The 19183-nt window shown below is 31.9% G+C and overlaps 1 protein-coding gene across 1 annotated transcript in view; it reads right to left on the bottom strand.

The window, feature by feature from the left end:
* Positions 1-18868, bottom strand: part of LOC129220783 (prolyl 4-hydroxylase subunit alpha-1-like) — a 75853-nt gene extending 56985 nt beyond the window's left edge. Inside the window, exon 1 of the mRNA XM_054855214.1 lies at positions 18652-18868. The gene's annotated coding sequence lies outside the window, so the exon portion shown is untranslated. The remainder of the gene's footprint in view (positions 1-18651) is intronic.
* Between the last annotated feature and the right edge of the window lie 315 nt (positions 18869-19183).

Raw genomic sequence — 19183 nt, forward strand, 5'->3', positions numbered from 1 at the left:
CCCAAAAATTACACGCCAAATCTGGCATTTCCTACGGACTTTTTAGGGTTGCTGTCTCTTATTTTGGTGTTGCCAATTTAGGCTTTTTCAGCTTTTAGGTTTTTGCTGTTGCCAAATTTAGTATTTTCTTGTATTTTGTACCATTTTTTGAGTTTTTTTTAAAGTTTTTTGGCAACAATGTTTGTGGGCAACAAAGTTTTGTGTCAACAAAAACAAAAAATGTCGCCAAATTTCCGATTTGGGGGGGTATATCAAAGTAGTTCCCACTGCACTGATCTTTTGTGTACAGAACTACCCTGTCGTAATTTATCTGGACGAAAATAAAATTTGTTTCGTCTTTAAATTCCATCATCTTTTCCTTTAATAATGTACTGATTAGTTAGATAATTTTTAAAGTATTCTTGACATTGGTGCCAAAACTCAGATGGATTTCAGCCGAGAAACAAATGTTGCTAGGTACGGTACTTTCTGATCATTTGGTTAGGAAAACCTAAGGCCCCTATACATACGAGCCGGCGCATCAGCTTAAGATCAGCCTTTTTGGATCGGAGCGCGAGTTTGATTGGTTGTCCTTTCTGGCGATTGTTCACGTTTGGTGAGTGTTGAATGCGAGCGATTATTAGGCGGAACGTGAATTGTTTGTGAAATAAAGTATTAATTTCGGCAAATTTGGCGAAACCCGAAACTGTACTGTGGTAACCCAAGCAGTGCAACAATGAAAAATCCGATCCAAAATGGCTAAACTTAAGCAGATGCGTCGGCCTGTCTATATCGCGGCTCTAGGAAAACCCTAAAGCACACCGATCCGGTCACATGGTTCAACTACGACGATAGAATACACGTTTTGCGTGAAACTTGCAGTACTTTGCTTTAAAATATATCACTGGACCTAAAAATCGTTGCTTTCAAGAAATGAAGGCTTCACTCCCTCTCTCTCTCTACGTTTTATCTGTTCTCAATTGACATATCACAGTAGGAAATTTCATTACAAAAAGCAGAGCTGGCTTTCTTATTGTCCTTTGGCAACGGGTTAAATATTTATTTCAGTTCTCGCTCAACAAAAGGTTAAAATAAACATTAATCATTTGGGAAATATAACCATCCAATGTTTAAATAAACTAATTAGTTAACAAAAACGTTTACGATTCGATCCATCGCGCTTCGAAACCATGCTTGCCACAACTTAATTACACACAAAAAATTTGATCAAAATCGGTCCAGCCATTAAAAAGCATTATGGTGACAAACGTCTGCACAGAAGATTTTTATATATTAAGATTATTATTATTATTATCATTTTTTGTTATAATTATTATTGTTTATTATAATTAAAAAAAAAGTTATTATTATTGTTATTACTATTATATTATTATTTTTTATTGCTATTATTATTATTATTATTATTATTATTATTATTATTAAAATTATTATAATTATTATTAATGTTGTTGTTGTTGCTATCATTATTCTTATTTTGTTTTCTCCTTCAATTTTTTTTCTGTTAAAAATATTTTTGGAGTTAAATATTTTAAAACGAAGAAAATGTTTTAAAAGTCTAGAACAAAGGAGAAACTACTTTCATATTTGAGAACAAACCATTTATTGTAAAACTATTGAATTTTGTACCCTCTTTAATACCAATTTCTTTAATAATAATAACATTTTCTTTTCAGAAAACAAGACTCTCCTATTTTCGTTGCAGTTGGCAAGAATAAGAACACGGTTCACAAAGATCGAACTGGTAATTTCATTTTTTCTTTTGGCCTCGTTGAAAGCAACGAGAGAATAAGTCATTTACAATGAACTCGTCTAAAGGTTTGTAAAAGAATATCTCTGAAGTATTGTTCGTATTTTTAAAATGCAAACAATAAAGCACTAAATTTGATTTTTCGTAACAGAATTATGTTCAATGCCATGACTATTTCATGTGTACACTTAAAGAATGGTTCTAATCTGTCTTTCCTTTCTTGGTTTTATGGCAGTTACCAGGTTTTTTTTTTTTTTTAGTTTTTCTTTTGAAAATCTATTACGAGTTAAATTTTATATTAATCGAAGAAAATGCTTTAAAAATCTTAAGCAAACGAAGGAAAAGAGAGAGGATACCGTTTAATATTCAAACTATTGCATTACAGTTTTCTAGACGTTAAAAATCGGTGTGGGGTTCTGTAGGGTTCAACAATTTGTTGACGTTAAAACAAATGGGTCGATATATGCGGCGTGTTTATCAGTGACGAATCCAGGATTTAGTTCAGGGGGCGGTTGAGGCTATTAAAAATTTATTTCTCCTTGATATCACCAAAGTTCATTGATGTAAACAAAGTCATTTTTTTATCCGCTATCTTGGGGTGTTAATGGCTAATGAAATTTATTGAGTCACGCTTGAAACCATCTAAAATATAATATAATATAAAGGTATCTTAAAAAATAACAAAAATAAATGAAAAAATGAAAGAAAAATGGGGGAAATGGTGGGTTATATTACAAAATTGCAATACACGGAAAACAAAATGAACATGAAGTGTAAACTTTTATATGTGTAAGAAAATAACGAAAAATCTTAAACATAAAAGCATTCAACTGCACAGTCTAATTCACAAAAAAATGTTTTGTACTATTTCTTTTAAATGAAGTTAAAATGAAAAAAAAAAAGAAAGAAAGAAATGTTTATTTGTGGATTTGCCTTTGGGAAGGGGATGCAAACTTACTTTGTAAACACATAGCTTTTCTTAGTAATTAGAACAAATCTAAATCGTCAACAGTAACAGATAATAAATGTCATTTCTTCTTTTTTCTTTTTTTTATTTTAAGGGAACGCTATAACTTCTTTAATACTTAGGCGAATTTCATAAGTAAGGCATCATTTTAAAGATTTTGTCCACCACTTTCAGCGAAAAATAAAGAGACAGTTCACAATTTGGTTGTTTTGTGGAAAAAACCAATTTATTCTTTTTTTCTTTTTAATTAAGCATTGCGTCAATCCAATTGAGACAACGGAGAGCCATTGTCTCAGTTGGTTAGATCGTTGTGCTAATAATGTGAAGGTTGTGAGTTCGAACTCACAATCGGCCTAAAACTAACGGAACTAAAAATAGCGTTTTAATGACTTATTTTCTTCAGATGAATTATGATCCAAATTTCTTTGAATATATAATTTAAACTCATTGCAAGATTCTGAGTTCAGTTCTGTTGTTGTAAAAGTCAGGAACCAAGCGATTAGTTTCAACATGGTAAATCGTAGTAGAACTTTTGAAAAAAATTCTAACAAACTAGAGGCATAGGTTTCAATTGATTATTATTTTTTTTCGCTTTTTTACGCATTGCTTTATTGCATAGCATCCCGAGGTGAAGGTTAATGAATTCAATTAATAAGAGCATTCTGCTAACAACTCGAAGGTCATGCGATCGGTCCTCCCGTTGGATAAAAAAAAAATAATTTTAAATGTATAACCTTCATTAGCTGAATTCAGATCCAAACTTTAATTAATACATAATCTCAACTTATTGGAAGCTGGATTCAACACTACAGTTGTGTTGCCGCCTTGAAATCAGAAAAAAGTTTATTTTAACATGGTAAACCGAAAATATATTGCACTTCAAAAGTAAGTCATCATTTTAAAGATTTTTACTCCGCTGTCAGAGAAAAACCAACACACAAGTCACATTTTTGCTGTTAATACAAAAATAGCTCTAATACACTCATTTAGGATAACTACGAACCATGTAGTTTGAATTTTCACTACTTAATATTGTTTAGTACATTTTACTTTTAAAACATAGAAGGCCCAATGTTGCATTCAGCTGTAAATGTTATAATATGAGTTTTCTTCTTTATTTTACAAAACACGCTGGCAACACTGCACACTGTTGATCTCCAGTTATCCTAAAGTTAATTTTTTGAAAGTTATTCTCGAATGCCGATTTAAAAATTTAAAAATATCTCTTCCTCTACATTGCAATCGAATAAATTATAAAAATATTGTGTCATTGCAAATTATAAAATAAAAATGGAAAGCTTTTAAATGTTCAGAAATGTTTATTTTCTAGTTGCATTACTTTGCATATTTCTCACATGGTTCATTAATAGCTTTGAACCGAGTTAATAATTCATTTTTAGATGGTTATCATTATTACGTTTTAAGGAGTAATCATCAATCCTTGGGTGAGAGAAAGAGAGAGAGAGAGAAAGAGAGGATGATAGACTGAGATAGAGGCGTAGAGAGGAAATCTCAACTCTATGGATAGATAGATAGATAGAGATAGAGATAGAAAGATAGAGAGAGAAAGAGGGGGAGTGAGGGAGAGGGGGGGGGGGAGAGAGAGGGGGGACTTAGTTAAACAACGTAATTAAACAAAATCCAAATAAAATTTCAACTTTTGTGTTTAAAAGCTCTCCTTAGAAAGCTTTCATTTTTGACAAAGTTTCTTCAAAGGAGGCAGTAGCGTAGTGAGAAATTTTTAAATTGGAGGGGGGGGGGAGGATTCGCATGAAAGTTTTCGAAATTAACGTCCGAAATGCGCAACTTTAGGTCTTCTACGTAATTTCGCGCATATTGTTTTCTTGTTTCTTGGAGGGGGGGGGGTGATTGTCATGACCCCCTACCCCCCTTGACAACGCCACGGATAGGAGGAGATTGGTGGGTTCGAGTAGCCCCAAACTCAAAGTGAACCTTTTGTTTATGTTCAAAATTAAAAGCTTGTATTCGCCAAAGTTTACTACTTTGATGGATACAGGTCATTGGCTGTCCTTTTATGTAGATGGAAATGGTATAGTTCGAAAATCATGAAGTAAAATTGAGTTCAGAAAATTGAGCAGAGTAAGAGGATGAATGTGAGAGCTTCCTATGTAAATTGTACACCCATAGATAAGCGTTAAGCGTAGTATTTCTGATTTCTTTTAAGGAAATGAATCGAACAAAGAAAGGAAGAAACAGAATATTCTTGAAAAAGAAGAGCAAACTAATGAATAACCTTCGATAAAATTTTCGATTTAAATGACGATCTAATGTTAGTGGGTCAACAGATTTATTAAACATTTAAGGGTATTTTATGTTAAATTGCTTTCCGAAATCCAATTTCAATGTTAATATTAAAACAAAAGCTCCTTTTTTTCTTCGAAATGTTTTGTTTTGGGATTGGCTATTATTCAATGAGGGTAAATACATTCTAAAAGTCTCTTCCTTGTTCACGTAATCACACGAGTGGAACAAAATTTCGGTTCTCATCACGCCACTTTTCAAAATCAGGGGATCAATGAACTGTCGCGATATCCCTTTATTTCAACTAGGTTACAGAGCTTGCATTTCCGGATTCACAATTAACATGCACTGCTACGTCAATAAAATAATAATAAATACTCGTTTATTATAAAAAATATGAGCCATATTAGTCAAATTAAAGCGGTCTGAAATTAACTTTGTTTCATTTTTCTGAAAAATTATGCATAATATTGGTACTGAGCTTTGAACTTAGCGAAAGGAATAAAGATAAATTATTAGCCTTAGTAACCTGGCAACCAGCCACGCATGAAATGGAACAAAACGAAGTTTGTTTGGCAAAATGGTTTATCTCTAGAATGACAAATTATTTAGTGCTTATTCTAAAAGCAAACACGAGTTTTTTCAATACAGTAAGATTATTTTCCATTTTCTATATCATTTTACTTAGTTCTTCCCGTTCGTTTCCTGCTGTTTGCAGAAGCTGCGACTTTTACGGAAATGAATGGCAATTGTTAGAAAATTTGAATATGTTTTAAGGATCTATGTTTTAAAAAATGTACTTTTTTTTTCCACATTTTAAGAGAAAGCAGAGGAAAAAAAGAAGGATGTACAGGAGATAAAGTAAACAAATAATAAAAATTTCTAAAATGACAAATTGTTTTCTTACTCATTCCGAGAGCAGTGGAAATAAACACGATTTAAAAGAAGAGATTACTTATTTTTTTTATTCGTTAACTTTTGCTTCTTCCGCCCTTTTCTTGCTTAAAAAATGGTACACTTTTTACGGAAGTGAATGGTAGTTATTAGAGATTATAAATTTGTATTTAGCATCAGTGGTTTTCTTCTTTTTTTTTTTAAATATTCTTATTTTTATTATCATCTTTAAAATAAGCTAGAAAAAATAATTTAAAAAAACATATTTTAAATTCAGTTTGCAATGATTTCAAATTCGGATAAATCGTTACAGTTAAGAACTATTGATAATGTGGTTATTATTAATTACCTTTGCAGATACCTTTGGAGCTGTCCATAAATGATGACACATTTTTTCAACTTTTGCCCCCCCCCCCCCCGTTTCCTTTGTCACAAAGTGTCACACTTCACTTTGTCCCTTTATTTCTTATTATTACTAATATTGGTAAATTTTGTAAAAATTCTTAAGTTAAAACATATTTCTCAAATGTGTTTTGTGGGAACGGCATAACTTTCGTCATACTTCATCAAACTTCAAAAGTGAGGTATCATTTTAAAGATTCCTCCCTTATTTTGGGCGAAAAATAAACAATTTACGTTTTGAGTATTAAAGAAAAAAATGGATTCGTTCGCATTGTAAACTTCCGCCTGGTTTGGTTAAGAGGTGGAGCTGGATTGCTCAGTCGGCAGAGCGTTCGGGCTTCACCCAAACGTTAGGGATCAGGTCCATCTTCGGGTGATCTGCCTTTGCAATGTCTTTTCTTTACTAATAATAAAGCTGAAAGTCTGTGTCTCTGTATGTCTGTGTCTCTGTACGTCTGTATCTCTGGATGTCTGTATCTCTGGATTTCGCACGCAAAGCGCCTAGACCGTTCGGCCGATTTTCATGAAATCTGGCACAAAATTAGTTCGTAGCATAGGGATGAGCACCTCAAAACGATTTTTTGAAAATTCGATTTTGTTCCTTTTCTATTCCAATTTTAAGCCACCATTAGTGGATTTTATCCCTCTGCAACATTATCGAGCGAATTACCATAACATGGACGAGCAAATTAACATAGAAAATTGGCGAGGAATTCATCATCCGTTATTTGTAAATATACACAGGCGAACCAAACGACTTTTTAATTTTCTACTACTTGCAAAGCCGTGCGGGTACCGCTAGTTTTAAAATAAAATAGTTTGTGCACAACACTCAAGGCGTTCATCCAATACATCGGGATTACTCTTCGTATTTTTAAACTCAAGCACTTTGTGTATTTTGCATTTTTAAGTTATTATCTCAAGGGGGAGAAGAGAGGGTAAGGTGAAGCGTGACACTTTGTGACACGGGAGGGTGAGGAGCCAAATGTGCTGGAAAGAAAATGTGATATCATTTATAGATATCCTCTTAAAGATAAATGGTTTATTTCCATTTAATTACTTTTTATCACTACTTGGCTAATGGTTTATTTTAACTAAATTAATGTTTTATTTCTACTGAATTAATGATTTATTCTGAGTTAAACAATGTTTTATTTCTATTCAATTTACTATATCTTTTGACATAAATAATGGTTTATTTCTACATTATTTATGATTTATTTTGACCTAATGGTTTATTTCTACTCAATTTTTGATTTATTTCGATTAAATTACTAGTTTATTTCTACTCAATTTATGAATACTTTCTAGTTTAGGATTTATTTCCACCTAATGATTAATTTTTTCTTCATTAAAGTTTACTTCAACTTATTCTAAGGTTCTTTATAAATTTAACAATGGTTTATCTATTTTAAATCAATCGTAGTTTTCTACTTAATTATGGTTTATCCTACTGACTTCGGATAACTTTTTCTTAATTAATAACTTTTTAAAAAGTCTAGAAACGATTTATTTCTACTTAATTAATGGGTTATTTCTACTTAATTACATTTGATTGCGACTTCTTCAATGGTTAATTTTAACTTGACTATTTTACTTTTTTCTCAATGTATTACTTATTCTTACTTAACTGAGGTTTCGTTTTTACATTGTTACTTATTTCTACTTAATTATTGTTTACTTCATCTTGGTTAACGGTTGTTTTTAAATTAATAATGGTTTATTTCTTCCTAATGTTTCTTTTCTACTTGATTATGGTTTGTTTCTACTTAGTTATAGATTAGTCCTTAACCCAATTGATTGTTTAATGCTCGATCAATGATTTATTTCTACCAAATTATTTATTTATACTTAATTATGGCATATGTAGGGTTGGCTGTTGGTTTATTTCTTCTTGATCAACTTTATTCCTCTTTTAAGGATCCATTGTCTTTGGAAGGCGCTGGTGCTTGACACTAGCAATCCCTCTTGTGTGGGGAATCTGGTGACGGTTTTCGGCAATTCGTGACAGATAACACATTAATCACTGTCAAAGAGGTCGGATGCAATGGAATGAAACTGGTAAACAAGAAATCGCGTTTCCATCTTTTTTCAAGAAATTCTCATATTTATTTACCGAGACAATTAAAATATATTATTCCTGGGAATTATTTAAAAAAAAAGAAAAAAAAAACACCCAAAGAGAGATTAGTCAGCGTTTTCCAACCTTTATTAACTCGCGAACCGGTAAAAATGTGCGAAAAAATTTCGCGGAAAAACGAGTTTTTTAAAAAAAAAATTTGTATAGCCAAAAAAAAAAAAAAATCTTTGAAGTACTGTTGTATAGTTTCATTTTAAGGTAGTATTTCAAGTAATTCATAAAAACATTTTTTTTATGCAACGATAAGAAATTATTGTAATTCTAGTGAAACCCCCATTTTACGAGTACATCCCCCGAAACTATGTCTGTCCCACATTTCCCGTTTTTTTCCATCAGTCCCAGTTTTTACGTATACTAAAAATGTTTAATTATCTCAGATGTAAAGTTTTTTTAATTTATTTATGAATTTCCTGCCTTTTACGTTTTTCCTAGGAAGTAATAATGTTCAAAAATAAGCAATATGCTTCGTTTTGTGCTTCTTTGAAGCTAATCCACGCTGTAGAAAGTTATCTATGAAAACAGAAAAGCTACCACTCCATCCTTATGAACTTTTCGTCCGACAATGGAGAGATTTTTTTTAACAAAAGGAAGAACTTGAACAAGACTCATGAACAAGAAGAACTGCCTGTCTCTTCTTTCTATATCGCATTAAAGAGCTTACAAATAATAAAAAGACTATTTTCTTTCTCATAAAGACCAAAAAAAAAAAAAAAAAACTTACAAAGTACTTCGATCCTGGAAGATTCTTCATTTACTTTGAACTCAAATACTAAAAAATAATCCACTTTTACTTTTCAACCACTTTTCAACCTAAACTTCCGTATTCGCAACTAAATGTGTTAAAATGATCTGAAATGGTACGCATAATAATGTTCTTTTCGTAAAATAATATATACATATTACACATTTTGCAAGAGTCAGCTTTACTACCTTTAGTTTTCTCTGTTTGATATTTGCTTTTTATGTATTTTCCGTATTTTACGTTTTTTAACTCAGTCCCTTGAGGAACGTAAAATTGGGGTTTCACCGTATTACACATTAGTGAATAAACCTTTCAGTAAGGTTCAATATAAAGATAAGTACCACACTTTAGTAATAAACCTTTGAGAAAAATCACATACAATTTTGAAAAGTAATCACAAAATCAGCATAAAAAATCGTATAAAATATTATTATTATTATTATTTTTACTTTCATTCATTTATTTATTTTATTTATTTCATTATGTAGAAAGGATTAAGGAGATTTTTTTAAAGGCAGACAGGTAAAAACCCCTGAGGACAGATGCCGGACCAGCGGTTGAGAATCTATGATTTGATTGAAATATTTAAAAGAGAATAACAGAATTTTTTTAAAAAAATACTAAGCACTTTTCATACTGCACTCAAAAGGACAAAATAACTTTTCTAGGTCAGAAAAGACAGTTTAAGTATTCCTGTAGTTTTCAATTATTCCAAGAAAATTACACCATAAACGAAGAAAAGGGCGGCTCAAGTCATTAAGAGAATTTCTTATCATTATCTAGATTTCAATCATAATTTTGAGTGTTGAAACATGCATAATATTTTATTGGAAAAATTTGGTTTGAAATGACTGGAACTGCATTTTTTTTCGTTTCTGGTGTTATTTTCTTGGAATTTTTGAAAACTACAGGAATACTTAAATCGCCTTTTCTGACCCAGAAAAGTTAGTTTGCCCATTTGAGTGCATTATGAAAAATACTTAGTATTTAAAAAACAAAAAAGAAAAAGAATCTGTTATTTTATTCTTTTTAGTGCAAGTGCAAAACAAAAAAGAAAAAGAATCTGTTATTTTATTCTTTTTAGTGCAAGTGCATTACAGAAATATAATAATGTAACCTTCACGAAACTTAACCTTATTTTTTCCCATAAATGCGTACTACAAGAAAAAAAACAACCCATATACGTATCTAAAACTTTAAGCAGTTGCCTCTAAAAATTAATCCTTGTTCCTCTCCAGGATTTATTTGTTTGCTAATTAAATTAAAACAATTTAAATATTAAAAGTCCCCCCCCCCCAAAAAAAAACTCTGCGGGCCTTAGAGCCCGCCGAGTTTCACTTCTCCGCGCGTGCGGGAACACACGCAGTGCGGAGAAGAGAAAGCACTGTAGAGGCTACGAAATTTCTGATACACGAGCGGGCATTTGTTACGGGCGATAAACAAATGCTTTTTTTTTCTGCTTCATTTTAACTTCCTCGTTTCTCAATTATTCGCATTCTATTTAATTTAGTAGCTATTTATTGCTCTTTTTATTAGCTGAACGGCACTAGATCGGCACAGACATTTCGCTTTTAATTGATATTTAATAATTAATAATTGTCTATTAAAAACAAATGTTTTTTTTTTAATTGAATTTGGATACTTTTCTACATTTTTAAAAGACTTCAGTAACTTTAGTTAAGAATAAGGGCGAACCTGTTTAACTAGAACTTTCCTATCTCAAAAACCACTCTACGTCGAAAATTTTAAAGTTTCCTGCATTTATTCATAGCACAAATTCAACGTATTTTTCCTCACGTTTATCTCAAACAAATTTTTCCGAACACCACCTAATTTTTAATTTTGGCTTCATTAACATCAGAGTTGGGTTTTCCTAAAAGTTAAACAAGCTAAACACTGCATGATTAGCTTCTTAAAGTATAGTACTTGAAAAAAATAAATTTCATTTTAAAAAGCTTGAAAACCTTGAAAATTTTGCAAAATGCAGTTTTATTTAAAATTTAAAGCTTCGAACGAATGCGGGGGGGGGGGGGGGGCAAATGCACCAAACATAACTTTTTCCGACATCAACATGTTAAAATCATGGTTCTGATGTTTCTGTATCATACTGCGTGAAGTAACTTTTTTCTTACATATTCCATATTTTGCTATTCATTTAATAACGAATTCAGTATTTTGAAAGCTGTTCTGTTTCAACTTGCTTTACCTAACTTCCACTGGATAATGTCCACTTGCTTAGCACGAAAAAAAAAAAAAAATGTAACACTAAATGTTTTTTTTTTTTTTTTTCGTTTTCTGTACTACTTGTATAGCTGAAAGAAAATTGTTGCAATGAGAAATTCAATAGTTTATTTTTATTTTTTGAATTTGAAAAGGGTTTTTCTTACAAAGTCAGAACGACTTCTGTGAAACTGTATAATCAAGTATTAAAAGACTGGAGTGGCAAATTAAGAACTTTAAATAATTTTAACCCTGATAGAACCCTGGGTAATCTTTACTAATAATAAAGCTGAAAGTCTGTCTGGATGACTCACTGTCTGGATGTCTGGATCTCTGAGACGCGCATAGCGCCTAGACTGTTCGGCCGATTTTTATGAAATTTGGCACAAAATTAGTTTGTAGCATGGGGATGTGCACCTCCAAGCGATTTTTCAAAAATTCGATTTTGTTCCTTTTCTATTCCAATTTTAAGAACATTTTCCCGAGCAAAATTATCTTAAGATGGACGAGTAAATTACCAAGTTATCATAACGTGGAACCGTAACATGGGAAAGCCAATTGGCAAGAAATTCACCATACATTATTTGTAAATATACAGGCGAACCAAAAGACCTTTTAATTTCCTACCACGGGTACTACTTGTAATGAAATAAGTCTGAAACTCCTTGAAAAGTATTTTAATTTTATTTTTTATCTATTATGTAAGCAATAAATTTTCTGAATAGTGAGAATGATTATATTTTCATTTAAAACCAGCTTCAACTATCCTCGTCAGCCATAGTATCAAATTCTAGTTTTCCATTTGTAGCACTTCTATTGACTTCATATGATAGTAGGGGGGGGGGACTTGCCCTCACACCAATGGCAAAGGGGGAGCAGAGATGAAAAGATTAAGAACCCCTGCTATAGAACCCTTCAATGGCTTAATACACCGCGTGTTTTTCCGCACCGAAATTCGTGTTTCTCCGCACTGCGCGTTTTCCTGCACCGAGCTGCGCGTTTTTTCACTCCGAACTGCGTGTTTCTCCGCACTAAGTGTTTTTCTGCACTGAACTGCGTTTTTCTCCGCACCGAGCTGCGTGTTTTTCCGCATCGAACTGCGTGTTTCACCGCAATGCGTTTTTCCGCACCGAGCTGCGTGTTTCTTCGCACTGAGCAGCGTGTTTCTCCGCACTGAGCTACGTGTTTCTCCGCACTGAGCAGCGTGTTTCTCCTCACTGCATGTTTTTCCGCACCAAACTGCGTTTTTTTCCGCAACGCACTGCGTGTTTTTCCGTACCGCACTGCGTGTTTCTCCGCATTGCGTGTTTTATTTCCCCGAACTGCGTGCTTTTCTGCATTGCGTATTTTTTCACACCGAATTGCGTGCTTTTTTGCATTGCATGTTTTCCCGCATTGCACTGCGTGTTTTCCTGCACCGAACTGCGTGCTTTTCCGCATTACGTGTTTTTCCGCACCTCGCTGCGTGTTTTTTTGCACTTCACTGCGTGCTTTTCCATACTAGATAAGTTCCCGCACGTGTGTAACTTCACTGAAAAATTTCCTTCCGTGATTAACTGTTGGTGCGTGGTTTTCCGCTCATGTGTTACTGGCCATAGTAGTTATAGGTCTTTTTATTAACTGGACGGCTTAAAGATCGGCACTGAAATTAAGCTTTTATTGTTACTTGCAACTAAAACATTTTAAAAGGAAAACATAATTTTGAGTAAAAATCATAGACATGGGAACCGGTTCGCTTGCGAAGCGAACCGGTTCCCATGTCTATGGTAAAAATATATGATTTTTTAAAAATAAAATCGGATCAAAAAAATGTCAAACATTTAAGCAACTTAAGTTACGAACTAACCCACAGGGTGATGCCCGTGTTAAGAATTCAAAAGAAATCTTTCCAATTAATGAAAATCTCTCTCCGCTTGAAGTAATAAAATCGTTTTCTTTCATTAAAACGCATACACACTTTTGAACTTCAGATCCGTATGTTTCTGTAAATACAATTCCTAAGATAATATAACAACAGTCGTTCTTCAAAGTCCCCACTCCTCCGAAGAGAAAATAATTAAATTTTAAAAACATATGACATTTAGTAAAAAAATGAAAATCTCGCTTCTTTCCTCAATAGAAAAAGGAATTTGTTTAAGTAACGCAATTAATCTGAAACAGACGAAACTACCCATACGAGGTCATGCTCTTTTGGTTTATTTGGTAGAAGGCTTAACATCTTCCAGTTTGTTATTTGTTGATTAACTGTAAATGCATAATGTCCATCATGTTTACTGTATAACATCCCATTATAGCGAAAAACGATCTTTCGATCAACATACGCAAATGTTAGTGTTAGTTGCGGTTACTACGTGTAAAAACGAATGCATGCAAACATATTTAGTATGAAAACAGAGTAGGGGAATGTGGGGCAAAGTAAAATCGTTAATATAGCTAAATTTTGAACAAGTTGGAAATTTGCTCTGAAACTTAAGGTACATAAAGAAAGAAAAATCTATTTACTACTAAAACTTGCATTGAAACATTATTTTTTATCACTGAATAGAATTGGAGATGGAAATTTTCACTTCTTGCTTTTAGTAAATATTTTCTATTCGATTATTAAAGAAATTCTTGATTAAATAAATGAGTGTAAACAAAAGAATGAATGGAAAGGAAATGAAACAATAAACGAATAAAGAAATAAATAAGTCAATAAATGAGAAAAAATAAATCTGTTAAATAAAATTTGCGATTGAATAAATCGAAGAGAATTATTAAATGAAGGAATGTAAATAAATTAATAAATGAATACGCCGATGATTTGATAAAATATAAAATAAGTAAATGAAATGAGCTATTTCATTTTGTCCCGCCCGAATAACTGTACAAGACATTTAAAATACAAAGAAGCTTAATACAGTAGAACCTCTCAATTAGGGACATTAAGAGGACCAGACAACTTGTCACTTAAAAATAGGTGTCCCTTCTTTGGAGGTAGGTGAATTGATACATGCTGTGTGCAGTATCAGTCAAGTTCATTATAGATTGAAACTAGGGATTGCAATACTGGACGAAAAATGCAATACCGGAATTCGGTATTTTTTAACGTGATCACCGGAATACCAGTATTAATACCAGTATTAGAAATTTCCCAAGAAAAATTCAAGAACATAATGTTTCCTTGCCATACTTTGTTATTTTCTTCAAAAATTGCATTATGTACTTGTTATGACTAAATATAAAATAAAGAAACATATCATAACAAAAAAATTAAGAGTAACAAAGAAAAACAATGCATTTATTTAATTTTCACTAAGCCTGGAAATCTTTCATTTTCAAATAATTCAGCTTGTTGGTTTTGAAAAAACCATTTTTGTGAGTGTAGGTGTTTCATTTGTATTGCGGGTTGTTTTTTTTTTTCTTATTATTATGTATAGCTAATTGTAACTGTTCGAGAGACAATTTTTTTCTAGTTTTAACATTATCTTCAGGGATTTCCTCTTGGTCAGAATAGGTTTGTGTTTGTTTTTTATTAACCCTTTGGTTTGAAATTTACAATGAAATTGATCTTGTTCGTTTTTTTTTCGTTTCCGTTTTCTTTTCGAAATTCTTTACAATTATGTAAATATTTTAAAATGTGTTCCAACTGATTATGCCTTATTTCTTTGCAAATGTTTAAGGCATTATAAAAATTATCTAGCTTAGTGTAAACTGAATAGCGAGACAGAACAGCACGCACATACCGATGACAACAAATAATTTGTTTGATATACTAACAAGAAAAAGTTTCTCTCAAAATTCAGTACAGTCAAGACCATTATTTTAAAAAACATATCATAAAAAAATTCTGCAATTGGTAGTTGGAATAAATTATTCATCGCACAACACTTAACTTCCAACGCGTCATTACACTTGAAATTAATTTTCACAAGAGGTAAAGTCTAGGAAATGGAGAAAATAAAAACGTAGTTCACATAAACTCACGTAAGTGCAATTTGTCACACCATCTAGTGATGAAAATATGATTTTGTAATCTTTCCGCTACTTATATTCATTGATATTCTACAAATTCGTGCTTTTGAATCCAAATTTTCACTTTAATAGATTGATTTTAGTACTGTGTCTCATTGAAAAAGAAATTTATATTTAAAATAACAGTAGACATCTGATTATTTAAATCGAAAACTCTTTTATTAAAAACTATTTATTATATTTAGCTAATACCGAAAATATCGGTATTCTACGCCAGCAAATATCGGTATTACGAAATTGAAAAATAGCTTTAAATACCGGTATTCGGTATAACAGTATACCGGTATTGCAATCATTAATTAAAACTAATAGCATTTAAGAAGATTAGTATAAGAAATGCTTCCTATATAGTAAACAAAATTCAGAATCATTCAAACTGAGAAAAAAATTAAACTTTTATAAAACATTTTGTAGAATCTAAGTTTTGTAAACGATTTTCATTCATTTCACTTTTGAATTAATATGTTAGATGAATTTTTTTGGTATCATGTAATTCAAATGCAAAAAACAATGTATTTTTTGTATTACATTCGTTAAAATTGAAAACACATTAAAAAAAACTGATAAAAAATTTTAAAACTAAGTTTGCTTAAACGTTTAAAAATGCAGTGTTGAATTTATTATTTATTTTGATTTAAAAAAAAATGAGCAGGCAGGCTCGAAGTAATAACTTTTATCGCATTTGAACGTGCACATAAAAACAAAATTTTGTTCGATTCAAAATTCATTTAGATACAATTATTAATCAATTAAACTTACAAGTTTAATTAATTAATTAATCTTCTTTTCGAATAACAGACAGTTTTCTAGAACTTTTAAAGACTTTTTTTTGTTACCTTGAATCTAAAAATGTATTTTTAAGATGGTAATAAATTTATTATATATAAAATTAAAGCGCCTTTCGAAAATTCCATTATCAGTTTCCGAGGACTTCTTATGCTGCTGAAATAAATTAGTGGAGAACGTTTCAAATAGAAGAACTGTATATTCCGCCCATCTGCTGTTGAGCAAAATAAAAGATTTGAAAATTTTTTACAAAACAGTAAATTTTTGAATTCGTCAAAACTTTTCATGCTTGAGTAATTTCTGTTTAAATTTATGTAGAAAATAAACATACCTTTGTTTAAGTTAAAATCGACTGCATCACAATTTAATCAAAATTTGATTAGAGTTGCGATCAACATTACTTTAAATTTAAATTTCTTTTCAGAACAATTAAATTTGTTTTTTAATTAATATTTTATTAGTAATTGAATTAAAATTAAATTTGGCTGCCAAACACAAAATTAAATTGAGATGTAATCTGCTCATTATTTTAAATAGACTTGCAAAAGTAATTAATCTGTAGATCTACTAGAAACAATTCAAACAAATTTAACTATGATTTTATTAGGAACTCCAATAAATAATTTTTGCCGTGGCTTAAAACGTAATGGGGTCAGTCAAAAGTAGTACTTTTAGTCATTGAAATTGATAGAATAAGCAAAAAAAAAAAAAAAAAACATGGACCCAGTAAATTCGCGAAAAAAGGTACGCGACACACAGAGCAGAGAAAAAGAGGCAAGAACATCCATTGTAAGCTTCTCATCTACATCCCACAGGTGTGATCAGTATTAAACTATATCAGCCTTTTCACTACTGAAGACAACTTGGTACGCTGCCGAATCCAAAGTGAACCACATACGATAGAAATAATATTTTCACAACAGTTATATTAGGTAAAATGAGATGAATCTAAATTTTATTTAACTAAAATAATGGGGTGGTTTCCTTCAGGCAAAAGTACTATTTTTAGTCATTAAAATGGATAGAATAAGCGAAAAAAAAAAAAAAAGACATGGACTCAGAAAATACTTTTATTTTCCCAGCAGTTATTTTTTAATTAATTTTTTAAAATGTCCGATTTTTCAAACAAGGCGTGGTCTAGATGACGTCACAAATGATGCTTTTTAGTGCATCTTTGTACCGCGTTTCCACGTTATGATAATCGAGAAGAGAATGAAAATTGGCTGTACGCTTGCTATCAACCGTATCGTTGCCAATACCCGTGAGTAAAGATGCGAATTAAATATTTTGCTCTGTGAATGGCAACACAGAATGGCATTTCATCATTTGTGATGTCATCGGCAAGAAATGGAAACAATGAAAGGTCACCGATTTAAGTAATTTTTTAAAAATATTAAGTTTAAACAAATTATTTAAAAAATGGTTAGATCCTATGTTTTTAAGCATGTTGTTTCAGAAAAAAATGCTTTTAAAATATTGGAAACGACCTCATTATGACTTCATTCTGTGAAAATTTTAACCGGTTCCAAAAGCCTATCTTTTTAAATAGCATGTTGAGGACTGGATATTTTGTTTGATTTCTTTTCAAGTGGAGGACTGAAGAGGATAGAGGGGGGGGGGGGACCACGTTTTTTCGTACGCTGAAGTTCGTCATTTAGGTTGATCAGGAGTGGCTATGCCCCCTCCCCTCTTTGAGATATTAGTGCATTTACATATTACATAGGAGCGGTTTTTTTTTTTTTTTTTTCATTTCTCGATATAATATGCATTGAGCATACAATTATACATGTACTTTGTGCTCCTACCCTTACGGAAAATTTTGGGTGTGACGGGCTTGTGTATGAAGGGGCTCCCAATGAGAGGGCACGGGTGGTCACCGTGACTTCCCAAAAATTTCCTTGTTTGGCAGATATTGAAGCAATAATGAAACTGATATTTTTTTCTTTTTCTAAATTAAAAAAAAATTATTTTTAGCGTTGCCTAATGTTTCTTTTCATTAAATGTTATGCATGTGTAATATGTGTGCATGTTCGTATTTTATCATTCGATAAAATTGGAATTTCATTTAACAAATTAAAAATTTTCCCAAAAATTTTAGTTCGGTGCTCCCCTGTGTGTACGCCGCTAAAAGAAATACATCAGTAATTTGAATAAGTCATTTTTGAAAAAGTATGTATAAAGTATTAAACATTGCATCACAAGCAATTGCAGTGGACAATATGGAAAGATATTTATTGCATCAAACAGCAATTTTCTGGGGGAAAAGGGGGGGGGGAAAGCTTGGGAAGAATAAGTAAACACTAATTCCTTTTGTAAGTTATTAATTCAAATATGAATATTAATACTTTGTTAATTTTTTTTACAGCTTCAACCATTAGATGATAATGTTGTAGCACTAGACTATTGAAACATCAGAACAGGTTTCTTCGTTTAGGGATGAGCTCATAATGTAATTCAAAAAGGAAGATCTGACTTACCGATAAAAACTGAACCATAAGGATTTTCCCAAGACAGAAGAGGGTCGGGGCCGCCCGGGGGTCTGGAAACTCTGGCCTGCCAGACAGATGAAAGACAGAGCCTTTTGAACTCTGACCTTGTGACAGAAAAATGAGAAAGAAAATATGAATGTTTTTCTGCCTTTAGTTGGAGCTATTGCTAACTCACGGACAATCCCAGCGTAGGCGAAATACTGACAAAAACTACACAGCGGCAGCGGAGAGCAAGAGTTTTGTTTTTAATTTTCGCTCATCACGTGCAGCGCCCTCTTTTGGTCAGTTCAGCGGGGAGATAATTTGTATGGCATGAAATTGATAGAACTTAATTTGTTCAGCTGGGTTGAAATTAAGAAAAAAAAGATTTACTTTCAAACGATGTAGGACAGAAAATCATTACAACATGCAAAAGTATTTGATGTTTTCGGAAAAGAATATCGTCGCCTCAAAGCAAAAGTAAGATATCTTAGTGTTATTTCTGGGTTTAGACATATCTTACTGTTGCTCTGAGGCGACG

The sequence above is a fragment of the Uloborus diversus genome, chromosome 4 (assembly GCF_026930045.1).
Source record: "Uloborus diversus isolate 005 chromosome 4, Udiv.v.3.1, whole genome shotgun sequence".
Taxonomy (NCBI): Eukaryota; Metazoa; Arthropoda; class Arachnida; order Araneae; family Uloboridae; genus Uloborus; species Uloborus diversus.